This window comes from Pezoporus flaviventris, unplaced genomic scaffold (assembly GCF_033815535.1).
Source record: "Pezoporus flaviventris isolate CSIRO_AGI_PZ_B2104156 unplaced genomic scaffold, CSIRO_AGI_Pfla_v1 ptg000031l, whole genome shotgun sequence".
In the NCBI taxonomy this organism is placed as follows: Eukaryota; Metazoa; Chordata; class Aves; order Psittaciformes; family Psittacidae; genus Pezoporus; species Pezoporus flaviventris.
This window is the reverse complement of record NW_026892579.1, coordinates 2,236,198-2,251,487: the sequence shown is the minus strand read 5'-3', so window position 1 is coordinate 2,251,487 and position 15,290 is coordinate 2,236,198.

Genomic DNA, 15,290 nt, shown 5'->3' with positions numbered 1-15,290 from the left:
TTTTGATATGCATTTCACATTCAGCTTGAGTTCTGGATAGAATGCCTTCAAAAGATTTCCTCGCTTCTGTAAACATTTGGCTGCCTTTCCTGTTTGCTTACATTTTTAAAAAATCTGTGGTTCCTCATCGCTATGCTGTTTCCATTTTTTAAATTAAAAACTACTCTACTGGATTTCGGTGGGTAATAAAGTTGAAGGAAATTTGTTTTCACAGAGAAGCTACTGGGAAAATGTCTCATTTCAACTGTATTCGTGTATCCATGCATCCTTCTCATTATTAATTATCATCACATAAATTACTTATAAGAGTGGCATCTGACAAAAATCTCTTGCAGAAAACTATCATTTAAACTTGCAAATCATTTGCTAGCAAGACACTATCCCTGTAAGCAATCTATTTTTATGCAAATAAAAATAGGCTATTAGGAGGTAGGAAGATGGCCAGACTGGTCAAGGAGGCTTTAAACTAGATGTGTTGGGGGAGGGGGGCATCATTCCATCCCAACACACCCAGTCAGTTGCCAGAACCTATAATAAACGCTTGGAGCACTGTAGGGTTATCCCAGTCGCTCCAGCCAATGAGCCGGCTTCAGTTGGAGCTCGGCTCAGATGCCTCTGTACAAACACCTGTAGCATGGGGAGCAAACAAGAGGAATTAGAGATGTGTGCACGTCTACGGGGGTATGATATAATAGGCATCACAGAAACATGGTGGGATGGCTCCTATGACTGGAGTGTTGGAATGGAAGGTTACAGGCTATTTAGAAAAGACAGGCCTGGCAGGAGGGAAGAGGGAGTTGCCCTTTATGTTAGGGATAGGCTGGAGAGTATGGAACTTCATCTGGGGAGACGGGAGCAGTCCACAGAGAGTTTGTGGGTCAGGGTTAAAGGGAAAACAGCAAGGGGAGACATTACTGTGGGGATCTGTTACAGACCGCCTGCTCAAGGAGAACCTCCGGATGAAGCACTCCATAGACAGATAGGAAAAGCCTCATGCTCGCAGGCCCTTGTTCTCATGGGTGACTTCAACCACCCTGACATCTGTTGGAAGGACGGTACAGCCCAGCACAAGCAATCCAGGAGGTTCCTCAATTGTGTCGAAGACAACTTCCTTCTGCAAGTAATAGAGGAGCCGACAAGGAGAGGTGCCGTGCTTGACCTTGTGCTCACCAACAGGGAAAGGCTCGTTAGAAATGGGACTCTCCAGGGCAGCCTTGGATGCAGCAATCATGAGATGCTCGAATTTGAGATCCTCAGGACAGTGAGAAGAGCGTGCAGCAAGCTCACTGCCCTGGACTTCAAAAGAGCAGACTTTGGCCCCTTCAGGAACCTGCTTAGTAAGGGTCCATGGGATATAGCCCTAGGGGGCAGGGGGGGCCAAGGCTGTTGGTTGATATTCAAGGATCACCTGCAAGCTCAGGAGTGTTGCATTCCAACCAGAAGGAAGTGCAGCAGGAGGGCCAGGAGACCTCCTTGGATGGATAAGGAGCTGCTGAGGAAAATTCAAATGAAAAAAGAGGCTGATAAAAGGTGGAAGAAACGACAGGCGGCCCGAGAAGAATACAGGGATGTTGTGAGGAAAGCTAGGGACCAGGTTAGGAGAGCTAAGGACCAGTTAGAATTAAACTTGGCTAGGGGTATTAAGGATAACAGGAGGGGATTCTATAGGTACGTAGTGAATAAAAAACAGACCAGGGAGAACGTAGGCCCCCTCAGGAAGCTGTCAGGAGAACTGGCTACACAGGCTGTGGAGAAGGCTGAGGTTCTCAATGACTTCTTTGCCTCGGTCTTCACTGGCAAAGGCTCTGATCGCACCACCCAAGTCTTGGAAGGCAGACACAAGGACTGTGAGAATGAAGACCTTGCGCCCACTGTAGGAGAGGATCTCGTTCGAGACCATCTCTAAAATCTGAACGTGCACAAGTCCTTGGGACCTGATGAGATCCATTTGTGGCTCCTGAAGGAGCTGGCAAATGAAGTTGCTAAGCCACTGGCCATCATATTTGAAAAATCATGGCAGTCAGGTGAAGTTCCCGATGACTGGAAAAAGGGAAATACAACCCCCATTTTCAAGAAGGGGAAAATGGACAACCCAGGAAATTACAGAGCAGTCAGTCTCACCTCTGTGCCTGGCAAAATCTTGGAGCAGATTCTCTTGGATGGCATGCTAAGGCACATGAAAATCAACAAGGTGCTTGGTGACAGCCAGCATGGCTTCACTAAGGGGAAATCCTGCCTGACCAATTTGATGGCCTTCTATGATGGGGCTACGGAACTGATGGACAGGGGTAGAGCAGTTGATGTCATCTCCCTGGACTTGTGCAAAGCGTTCGACACTGTCCCACACGGCATCCTTGCCTCTAAATTCGAGACACATCAATTTGATGGACGGACCACTCGGTGGATAAAGAGCTTGCTGGATGGCCAAAAGCAAAGAGTTGTGGTCAGTGGGTCAATGTCTGGCTGGAGACCAGTAATGAGTGGTGTCCCTCAGGGATCAGTGTTGGGATCAGTCTTGTTCAACATCTTTGTTGGTGATATGGACAGTGGGATTGAGTGCTCCCTCATCAAGTTTGCTGATGACACCAAGCTGTGTGGTTCGGTTGATACGCTGGTGGGAAGGAATGACATCCAGAGGGACCTTGACACACTTGTGAGGTGGGCTGATGCCAACCTCATGAAGTTTAACCATGCCAAGTGCAAGGTCCTACACCTGGGTTGGAGCAATCCCAGGCACAGCTGCAGGCTGGGCAGAGAAGAGATTCAGAGCAGCCCTGCAGAGAAGGACTTGGGGTTGTTGGTCAATGAGAAAATGAACATGAGCCAGCAGTGTGTGCTTGCAGCCCAGAAAGCCAGCTGTATCCTGGGCTGCATCAAAAGGAGCATGACCAGCAGGTCAAAGGAGGTGATCCTGCCCCTCTACTCTACTCTCATGACACCCCATTTGGAGTATTGTGCGCAGTTCTGGTGTCCTCAACATCAAAAGCACATGGAACTGTTGGAGCAAGTCCAGAGGAGGGCCATGAGTATGATCAGGGGACTGGAGCACCTCCCATATGAGGACATGCTGAGAAAGTTGGGGCTGTTCAGCCTGGAGAAGAGAAGGCTGCGTGAAGACCTCATAGCAGCCTTCCAGTACCTGAAGGGGGCCCATAGGGATGCTGGGTATGGACTCTTCATTAGAGACTGTAGTGATAGGACAAGGGGTAATTGGTTAAAACTTAAACAGGGGAAGTTTAGATTGGATGGAAGGAAAAAGGTCTTTACTGTGAGGGTGGTGAGGCACTGCAATGGGCTGCCCAGGGCGGTTGTGAATGCTCCATCCCTGGCAGTGTTCAAAGCCAGGTTGGAGAGAGCCTTGGGTGACATGGTTTAGTGTGAGGTGTCCCTGCCCATGGCAGGTGGGCTGGAACTTGATGATCTTAAGGTCCTTTCAAACCTGAACTATTCTATGATTCTATGAAATACCAACCCCAAAGAGCACAGTAGCCTCATAGTAAATATGTTGCAGTAAGCTAATCTTGAGGTGACATGATTTCCAAGACCCGTGACAACCTCTGCACCTCAGAAGAAAAGTTGGCTTGCTGGTCAACAGCACTGGTAATACCTGGTTGAGCTGCTCATCTGTTATGAGACAGCACCTGGGTACTGCTCCAAGTTGTGAACAATTTTAGCTATGAAAGACTGCTCTGTAAATAAAGGGGCTGAGGCTACTTCTGTCACCTCTGTCATCAATTTCTCCAAAATTTTCTTCCTGCTGTCATCTTATCTGAGCTGAATCGCACTCAGGTTCTCATGTACCATGTGTCCCTGAACCAGACACTTGCTGTGTTGAAGTTCTGGGTTGAATGTTAGCCTTCAAGTACATATATGTTGCATTTCAGACTAAATTGCTTTTAGGATCAAACTGGTTCATTGCAAGTAAGTTTTTGTGCCTGTTGGTTTTTGCCCAATGCCTTCATATATCAGTTTTGCGAGACCTTCAGGGTCTAGCATCTATGTCAAATTTTATAAATCAAATTCAAAAATGGGAAAACTGTCTGAAGAGCAGAGTTGATTAGTTGATCAGTGTTTTGGGAGTCAGGAGTATGGAACTTTCTCAGAGTAGAAATTTAAAATTATAATAAACACAACCATAGAACAGGATGGAAATAGTGATATTTTAGGTTGAAGTAGTGATAGGATAGTGATATTTTTCCCATATGACTTCCTAAGTGATTTCTCATGAAATATTTGTATCACTTTCTTGTCCTGTTATACAACTCCCCCATGAAACTGTCAACCCAATCCATACAGGACTTTTCACCTTCTTTTAAGGTATCATCAAATACTCTCTTTCTACCCTGGGTACAAGTGTACTTCCCTCTGCTTCCAGGTGGACTTGACCAACCTGTTCCTCATTCAGAACTGACCCCAAACACATTTCTTGAAGAGTCTTTTTAGTGACCCCTATCAATGGGACCAGTACCTACTGGCGTTCTGCCATCCATTGACTTCACAGGTTCCACTCTCCCATTTTTCTCTCTAAACTTTTGATGCACTGTCTGTCATTCAGAGGCATCTTACTTTTCCTGCTTGTCCTGCTGACAGTGGTCCTAAATTTGTAGTTCTTGGTCCAACTTCTGTATATTTTCTCTAAACTACTATGCAGTGAGATAGGCATGAATTGTGAAGGATCTTTATAGAGGCCTACAGACTCAACAGCAAGTGAGAAAATCTGAAGCTGAGAAGTCAGAAATCTCTCCTGAAATTAGTCCTGACAATCCAACCCAGTACAGCACTACACATCTGCAGCAAGTTTCTGAGCTTCGACACTGTTACTGGATAAATACTGAGTCTTTGCATCTCTGTGTCTTTTCCTCTTGCCTTTAGGTTTCCTCCTGTTCCCTACACATAAACTACACTGGGTAACAAAAAACATTTCTGGTTCAGCTAGTATACTGAGGATCCTCTTCATGTGTTTTCAATATAATACGTAAGAGATTACACTGTTCCCAAAAAGGATAAAAGGTTTTATAAAGTACAATATAATTATATTTATAGAAACAACTAAAATCACTCACATTACACAATTTTTTTTTGTCCTAAAATGAGGTAAAATATTGTAGGAAAAGAAATATTTGTTCCTCTCAATCCTTCATAACCCCTGTGGGACACTCAGAAATTTATTTGCAAATGGAAAACACACGCATTGTCAAGTAACGCCAGACAAGTTTGCTTACAAAGACTTTGGAGCATTTCAAATGTTCAGGTTTATAGCAAATATAGTGCTCTTTCAGTAGGGAACCTATCTAGGCATGCAACTGTCATTTACTTTTAAAGCCCACAGGATCAGAAATATGACAGCTCTAAAACTTCAGGCTCTTTTAAAAGCAGGCTGGATAAAAGACCCTGTCTTTGAAGCTGGTGGTGCTTGTACAGCCGGAAGGCCATGGCTAACCTTAGCAGAGCAGGTCTGTAAGGCAGAGTGTGCCAAGGAACATCCCCCAAGGAGCACTTTTCATGTGCCCATACTGCTTCCAATATCTGACAGAGTTTAATGGTACGGAAGTAGCCAGACTCTGCCCAGTGGCCTCTGAGCCACTTAGCTTACTGCCAGTTCGCTGCTCCTGCACTGACGGTCAGGGGGCTTCATGGGCGGCTCCCCCAGGGCCATGAGATGAGGCCAGGCTACCCCAGGGCCAGCAGGGCTGGAGACAGGCCCTCATAGCTGTACCACTGGGGCAGGGGCTGAGGATGCCAGGGGGTTGACATAGGGTCCTGAAATGGGATCATGGGCTGTGGGCAGGGGGAGGGAGGCTCTAAAAGGGTGGGAAGGGACAGATCGGGCTGTGTGTACCCTCACAATCATGATGCTGAGGCTTTGCACCTGTTCTTTAACAGTTCTCTTATACACCCACCTTAAAATAGTGAGCTGTTTTTAGTATAGATGAGAAGTTACTTAAAAAAAGCAGTACATGCCATAAATTATCAAAACTACAAAAACCTGAGGTTTCAGCACCCAGCTCTTGTCCCATTCTCCTGACTGGCAGCAAGCATCTGTCATCCTGCCCATCCCACCCTGCTCCCATGAACACCACAGGGCTATGGGGACAATGAGGTAGATTACTAATGCTATTTCAGGTTTTTTTCTGAACAGTTACTGAACAGAGTGCAAATGTCATTGGGGTGTATTGTACAGACAGCCTCAACACCCAGAAAGCTGCTTCTGCCTATAGGGAAATAATGTATTAGGTCAGTGCTCTATTTTTTAACCCTGCTACCTAGAATACCTGAAATTTGAACCTGAGGACACTCTGTACCTATTTTCATAGCTCTGAGTGCCTCTCAGGGAAGCATTTCATAAGTGTGAGCTCTATCCTTTTAAAATCCAAACATCTGCCTTAAGCATCTGCTTTTAATCAAAGTGAAACCAATGCCCTCCTTCATTGGACAATGTGGTACAGATAAAAAAGACCAATAGTGAATTGACTGCAAAGCCCTCAGCTTTCTTATTCCCCACTTCAGATCATTTGCCAAAAAACCTTTGTTGTTATTTCAGTTTTCCAGCAACAACCCAGATGTAATGCTCAAAATTTCATGGAAAGGTTACATATAAATATATTCTTGGGATTAATTTTCATCTTACTCTTTCTACAAGCAATACGTACACGCTTCTTTGAAAGAAATAGGATAAATTTTGTTCATGCAATATTAAAATATAGTTTATCATCTCTGGAGGGATTGGAGATGATTATTTAGTGTGGTATATACTGGGGGCATTTAACCATATAATTCCTGTTAACAACCAAAAACGAGTAAGCAGTTCAAAGTACACCAGTTTAAAAACACTCTGAATGTCCCAGATATAGACATATGTGGTGCTTCCAAAGGCCACATTACCTGGGGATATAAATCCTTTTGTATACGTGACAGCTTTTAAAAAGTTAATCTCTGTTTCAAGAAGCAGTTTTTGCAGTAAAACTAGTCTCTTCTTGCTCTATCTAGCACAAATTGCATATGCTATCTGCATCACACAATACTTGAAAACATCAGATTTAAGTCAACAAAAATGAAACCATGGACTGAGTAATTCCAGATCCATTTTTACAGCATTGTCCATTGAAAATGATAAACTTGGTTTTATTTGTCAGCAAAGAAATCATAGACAGGCTAGATGTAAAAAAAAAAAATTCACCCCAACCTTTGCATTCATATACAAAATGTCAGCTGCTCTCCATAGTTGCCTGTCTCAGTCATCAGATATATTTACAGTTTACTGGGAAAAAAATCCTTGGTGAAGAATTAGTATATAAGAAAAGGTAGGAACTTTCTAACAATATTTTTTTTCATGAGTCAGACATTTTAATATCCCTAAAATCTCTGGCCTACCTGAAATAATATACTTAGTCCTGTGCAAGAACCTACTTAAGCAGCCTGGTCTAGTAGAAAGGTTCCCTGCCCATAACAGGGGGATTGGAGCTAGATGATCTTTAAGGCTGCTTCCATGATTCTATGATTTAAAGCTGACCTTTCTTGTAGTCAGAATGGGCAGCAGGAGACTGGACAACCGGTCTGATAGTGAACTGAACTGCTCCAAGGCATGGATCTGATTACTGTCCCATGGTCAATGGGTTGCTATTGCCAGCATGGCCCATGGGACACTTTGTCTAGCTAGCCCCACCTCACGCAATGCCTGGACACAACTGAGGGCTTAGCATAGCCCAGTGACTGTTCTCAGCAGACAGCATGAATACGACTGTTCTGCAGTGTATAAAAACTGAGATTGAACATGATCCATGCCAGCTGGCTTCAGTGTCAAAGAGGGGTCCTTAGGCTTTTTATTTGCTACTGTAAATATAGCCCTAGAGTCTATTCCAGGCTCGGAAGCTGAACTGCTCTTTAACCCCTCTGGGCACCAGCTTCTCCTGCTCTGCATAAGGGCTGGGGTAGTGACAAATGTTTTCCTCTGTCAGATAGAAAAAAATGTAAGTGTTCTAGGCAGAATTAGATCCACTTTATTTTATAAAACAGTCTGTCAAACTTATAAGTTATGTCAGCAATATGACCCTGAAGGAAGTTATAAAAATATTATCTTTATAGTATAGGAAACCTGGATAATGATCAAATTATATTGAAGACAGACTGAGTAGTTTTCTGGGACTTGGGTACCTAACAGAGCCTAGTTTTTTAAAATCTTAAGAATTACTGTCAGATACTGCTAATTCATATCAGACTAAAAAAAAAAATAAGGTAAAGAGGACATGATAGTTATGTATCAGTGCTTCTCAAGCTAGACTGTCTAAATCACTGGTTCATCTTTTGACTTTCTTTCAACTAGCAATTTTCCAGTATGACTGTGCACTGAGAAGTGCTTCATAGTCCCTTTTCTGAACTCCCTGTAGATCAACACGTATGACAACTTCCAAACCTTCTATGGTAATTTTTAGGGAGGGCACTAGTTGGTCCAGGAAAAAGTAGGCCAAGAACCATCCAACAGTGTAATGCTGTAGACAACTGGCCTTTAGTCAAGTGCCCTGGCCCTTTTTAATTTATTAGTATGTATAGGCCCATTGTGTGGAATGGATCATAGAAATGAGAGCATCAGAAGCCATATCAATATATCATAAACATAATTCCCCACTCTCTTAATACTAGCATTTCTGAAAACAGGACTAGCCTCATAGACAGACATAACTAATTTGCTGCATTATTGATAATTTCAAAATCTTTATCATGTTTGGCAATAGACAGACTATGTGTTAGAGGAAGTTTCTGATGTTTTGTTTTTCTGAATTCAAAAAGACTTTCTTCAGCTCAGGTCATAGTTTTTAAAATGTAGTTAGCTGACTTGTAGTTGATAAATTGAAAGAGAGGAGAAAAAAAAACACCACAGAGCAAAACATGTATTGTGCTATATTGAAATGTTATCATCATTTCCTATTTATCAGTGATTACCTAGAAATATGATTATTTCTGTTTCCTAAAAGGTAGGAAAGCCTATTGCTAGATAATCAGTTTTATGCTCTGAGGTCTGCCTTCAAGACTGGATCCTTTTAAAATTAGATGCTGATGTTCCTATGAAATTGGGGGAAAGCTCTACTTAACATTAATAAAATTTAGTCTGTCAGGTCAAACACTGGCCTCACTGTTCCCTTTTGCCGTTATTGTCAATTGAACCAAGAGTTCATGCTCAAACAGCACTTGCTCCCACGGGCCTGTGGATGTCCTGCTAGAATCTGGTGGAAGTGTCTTTTTCTCAGCCAGGTCAGTTCACCCCAGTTACACAGATATATTTCTAAGTTAACCACAGCATAGCTGCTAATTGCTGCTTCTGCAGATGTGGTAGAATCCATTCTAGGTTAACAAACTAGGTAGTTTTGCTAGCTTTACAGAAGCTGTGTGTTTCTCCCACTACTCCAGCATTATTTTTTGATACTTGCCCCCCTGTTTTTTTCACATTAATCTTTTATCTAGTTGGTTAACTGTTACCTCATTTTCACTCTTCTGTCCCCTCCATAGTAGAGTCATGAAGGCCAACTGGAGAGGTAGTGCTGGTCCAATTGTGGGTCAAGATGTAATCATCAAAAGGAAGCTATTTCTTGCAAAGGTTGGCTATGGAGCACTGGGCAAAACCATGTAACTTTATTTTTCCCTCTATCTTGTTGCTACACATAGAAAGAAAAAGGAGAGATGATTCAGTTAATCTGGTTTGAAAAATCTGACAATGACAAAAGGTAATGCATATTGCTTTTTATGTTGTACTCTGTCCTAAAATATGATTGTCGTTATGGAAAAGTCCTTTAAAAGGCAAATGAAACACAGTAGCTATAGATCTTTATTTTATACTCTGTTTTCAGAATGACTTCTGCAGAAAAACATTTCAATTGTGTGTATGTTTATTGCTTTAACCTCTTAAAATTCTGCCAGTATTGCATTTTCATAATAATGTTCTGATCTTTTAAATAACAATTGAAATGTTCTACAGATTTTTTCTTTTATCTTTCATACAAATGAGTTCACTAAAAAAGAAAAAAAAAAGGTCAAAATATGAAGAACCTGAAATTTCAGGTGACAATGGAAACTGATAAGTGAAGTTTATGTTTTCCAGTTCATTTTGTAAGTATCTACTCTGAATTTACTCAATATTGCCTCTATTATTGAAACCACTGGATGCCTGACTATATCTGTATAAATTTAAAGTTATGCTAAGAAGACAGTGAGCTGTAGGAAAAAGGAGAATTAAGGAGAGTTTCCAAGACACTGCTCATACTTTCTTGAGCTTCTAGGGTTTCTTTGTAATTTATTCAGCTGCAAAAAATAAAATAAAATGCAAGGAGCAGAAAGATGTGAAACACAACCTTCCCTCCTTATCCCTTACTCCTGTATTCCTGTCCTAGATGCAAGCTTTGGGGAAGTCTCACATGGAGATAATTATTTTGTCTTAGGTTAATTCCCAAAGGGCATGTTGTTTTGAAGCAACAGTAGCTCAAAGGATAATTAGCGGACTTGATTCTGATCTCACTTATTTGCATGTATACCTAAAGCAATTCCCTTAAAGTCAACAGAGTTAGAATCATAGAATAGTTAGGGTTGGAAAGGACCTTAAGATCATCTAGTTCCAACCTGCCTGCCATGGGCAGGGACACCTTACGCTAAATCATATCACCCAAGGCCTCGTCCAACCTGGCCTTGAACACTGCCAGGGATGGAGCATTCACAACCTCCCTGGGCAACCTATTCCAGCGCCTCACCACCCTAACAGGAAAAAATTTCCTTTGTATGTTCAATCTAAACTTCCCCTGTTTAAGTTTTAACCCGTTACCCCTTGTCCTATCACTACAGTCCCTAATGGAGAGTCCCTCTCCAGCATCCCTATAGGCCCCCTTCAGAGAATCTGCTCCAAGATTTTCCCAGGCACAGAGGTGACACTGACTGGTCTGTAATTCCCCGATTTCTCCATGTTCCCCTTCTTGAAAATGGGGGTTATATTTCCCTTTTCCCAGTCATTGGGAACTTCACCTGACTGCCATGATTTCTCAAATATGATGGCCAGTGGCTTCGCAACTTCATTCACCAGCTCCTTCAGGACCCGCGGATGGATTTCATCAGGTCCCATGGACTTGTGCACGTTCAGGTTCTTAAAATGGTCTCGAACCATTTCCTCTCCTACAGTGGGCGCAAGGTCTTCATTATCACAGTCGCTGCATCTGCCTTCCATGACTTGGGTGGTTTGGTCAGAGCCTTTGCCAGTGAAGACCGAGGCAAAGAAGTCATTCAGAACCTCAGCCTTCTCCAAATCCTGTGTAGCCAGTTCTCCTGAGAGCTTCCTGAGGGGGCCTACATTCTCCCTAGTCTGTTTTTTATTTGCTATGTAGAATCCCTTCCTGTTATCCTTAAGGCCCCTAGTCAAGTTCAATTCTAACTGGGTCTTAGCTTTCCTAACCTGGTTCCCTTTAACCCTGACCCACAAACTCTCTGTGGACTGCTCCCGTCTCCCCAGATGAAGTTCCATACTCTCCAGCCTATCCCTAACATAAAGGGCAACTCCCCCTCCCCGCCTGCCAGGCCTGTCTTTTCTAAATAGCCTGTAACCTTCCATTCCAACACTCCAGTCATAGGAGCCATCCCACCATGTTTCTGCGATGCCTATTATATCATGCCCCCGTAGACGTGCACACATCTCTAATTCCTCTTGTTTGCTCCCCATGCTACAGGTGTTTGTACAGAGGCATCTGAGCCGAGCTCCAACTGAAGCCGGCTCATTGGCTGGAGCGACTGGGATAACCCTACAGTGCTCCAAGCGTTTATTATAGGTTCTGGCAACTGACTGGGTGTGTTGGGATGGAATGATGCCCCCCTCCCCCAACACATCTAGTTTAAAGCCTCCTTGACCAGTCTGGGCAGCCTCCTGCCAAACCTGCTCTTTCCCTTCTTTACCAGACCAGCTCCACCAGCCCCCACTAGACCTGGCTTACAAACTTGGGTCCCCTTTTCAAGACACCCAAACCCCTGACTATGACACCACCCTTTAAACCATTTGTTAACCTGGCTAACCCTCATAGCTTTTTTTAGGTCCTCCCCTGTACCTTGGAGAATTGATGAAAAGACCACCTGAGCTCCAGAGCCCCTAACCACCTCTCCCAGGGCTCTGTAGTCCTTCTTTATGTTCCCCAGGCTACTACTATCTAGTAGCAGTGATGAAAATTATTAGATAATTTGGGTTCTAGTGGAGAAGATTTCTAAAAACTCCAGGCAATCTATCTTAAAAGGAAGCAGAAAGACAATATTTCTCTTCAATATATAAAACCTGAATGAGATTTCCTCATTTTCTCCCATCTGTAAAAGTCAAAACTTAGTGCCACAAATAAGCTGGCTGTGTAATCCAGAGATAATATGTGATACTACTGTTTTATGCAGAAGACGGGCCAATTTCCCATTAGAGGACTGCACATGAATGCAGATGTATCCTTCTTTTCCAGTTATATTTTTTATTAGACTTTGAAGAAAATCCAAGGACATATGTGTTTAACAGTAATAGCAGCAGGGTAAATGCTTTCTAGTAACAACCTGGCAGTTACATGCTTGCTGTCTACATCTTCAGCATCTTGTGTTGCATCACATTGGCACCCTATCACAATCAGTCAATTCACAACAGACTTCACTGCCATGTGGCCAATAAACAAAAAACTCTGAAGTGCAGAACATTGCCATGCACTGATCTCCTCTTTTTCCATCATTGCAGTTCTAACCCCGCTTCAGAGGGCATAAAATGATCCAATCCCAAGGAAGTGCTCAATGTCTCACCATCTTTCAAACTACTCTATAGCCTCTTGATTGTTAATCCTGTTTGGATGTTAACAGACTATATTTTGGGGACTGGAGACACTTTCCACTTTCCTAGATAGGATGTTGGGTGTTGATATCCTTCCCTTTGATTTTCCTTTTGTTTGTGCTGAACCTATGTGATTTTCTTTCTATCCTTTTAAAATAAGGAGTGGATAAAATAACAAGCAAAGTTGAGAGGGATAAGCTCATGGAAGCTCTTCCTTTTTAGATTAAATGTTTCACTTCATTTGGATAAAGGCTGTTCAATGTGCTTTTTTTCTTATGAGATGTCACTGATCAGTCAAAACAGAGGTACTCATCATGCTGTTTTTGTGTCTGAAAGAAAGCAGAGTTGTTTCACTGTATGCATTCAGAGAAGTGAAATCTTGACAGAAGAATTGCAAATGATGTCATTATGCTGAAGATTCCTGTCATGGGTAAACACTCTTCATATTCCCTACTCATACCAGGAAGAAAATCCCACTTTTTATTGTTATTACTGCAATAAAATCTACCTGAAAAAGTGGGAGGTGTTTCCCAGGGAATTTTCAGAAAAATGGTTACTCGTGCTGAAATGGTTTGCAGTAAGAATGACAGAAAAGAATGAACTTGATCTAAAATGTTCTGAGCTGAAACCGGAAATTTAAAGCTCTCAACTTTAGGGCCCTAGCTGACATCTAATTTTTATGCCTGCCTATCCCAATGTGGTGGAGGGGGAATGAAGCAAACGAAATAATTAAACAGTTTTATTTACATCCCTAATGTTTTCACAGAGAACAGGTGATGTTTTGTTTCATTTCTCCCAAGCAGGTGCAAAATGCACTAGGAACATGTCAGTGAAGGGCTAAGTTACTTCCTTTTGGCAGCATGTAATATTTAAGGCATAATTGGAGAAATTAAGTCAGTTAATTTAAATAATTAATTAATCTTTCTTATTCCTGCTTTTAATTTATTATTTAATCATAGAATCATAGAATAGTTAGTGTTGGAAAGGACCTTAAGATCATCAAGTTCCAGCCCACCTGCCATGGGCAGGGACACCTCACACTAAACCATGTCTCCCAAGGCTCTCTCCAACCTGGCCTTGAACACCACCAGGGATGGAGCATTCACAACCTCCCTAGGCAACCCATTCCAGTGCCTCACCACCCTCACAGTAAAGAACTTCTTCCTTATATCCAACCTAAACTTTCCCTGTTTAAGTATTAACCCGTTACCCCTTGTCCTATCACTACAGTCCCTAATGAAGAGTCCATACCCAGCATCCCTATAGGCCCCCTTCAGATACTGGGAGGCTGCTATGAGGTCTCCACGCAGCCTTCTCTTCTCCAGGCTGAACAGCCCCAACTTTCTCAGCCTATCTTCATATGGGAGGTGCTCCAGTCCCCTGATCATCCTCGTGGCCCTCCTCTGGACTTGTTCCAACAGTTCCATGTGCTTTTGATGTTGAGGACACCAGAACTGCACACAATACTCCAAGTGAGGTCTCACGAGAGCAGAGTAGAGGGGCAGGATCACCTCCTTTGACCTGCTGGTCATGCTCCTTTTGATGCAGCCCAGGATACGCTTGGCTTTCTGGGCTGCCAGTGCACACTGAAGCCGGCTCATGTTCATTTTCTCATTGACCAACACCCCCAAGTCCTTCTCCGCAGGGCTGCTCTGAATCTCTTCTCTGCCCAACCTGTAGCTGTGCCTGGGATTGCTCTGACCCAGGTGTAGGACCTTGCACTTGGCATGGTTAAACTTCATGAGGTTGGCATCAGCCCACCTCACAAGCGTGTCAAGGTCCCTCTGGATGTCATTCCTTCCCTCCAGGGTATCAACCGAACCACACAGCTTGGTGTCATCGGCAAACTTCCTGAGGGCGCACTCAATCCCACTGTCCGTGTCACCAACAAAGATGTTGAACAAGACCGGTCCCAACACCGATCCCTGAGGGACACCACTCATTACTGGTCTCCAGCCAGACATTGACCCACTGACCACAACTCTTTGTGTGCGGCCATCCAGCCAGTTCTTTATCCACCTAGTGGTCCATCCATCAAATTTATGTCTCTCCAATTTAGAGACAAGGATGTCATGCGGGACAGTGTCGAACGCTTTACACAAGTCCAGGTAGATGACATCAACTGCTCTACCCCTGTCCATCCGTTCTGTAGCCCCATCATAGAAGGCCATCAAATTGGTCAGGCAGGATTTCCCCTTAGTGAAGCCATGCTGGCTGTCACCAAGCACCTTGTTGATTTTCATGTGCCTTAGCATGCCATCCAAGAGAATCTGCTCCAAGATTTTGCCAGGCACAGAGGTGAGACTGACTGCTCTGTAATTTCCTGGGTTGTCCATTTTCCCCTTCTTGAATATGGGGGTTATATTTCCCTTTTTCCAGTCATCGGGAACTTCACCTGACTGCCATGATTTCCCACATTTTGTTTCTATGGATGTCTTCCTCTGAGTGCCGTTTATCTGTGGGCAGGCGCAGCAAA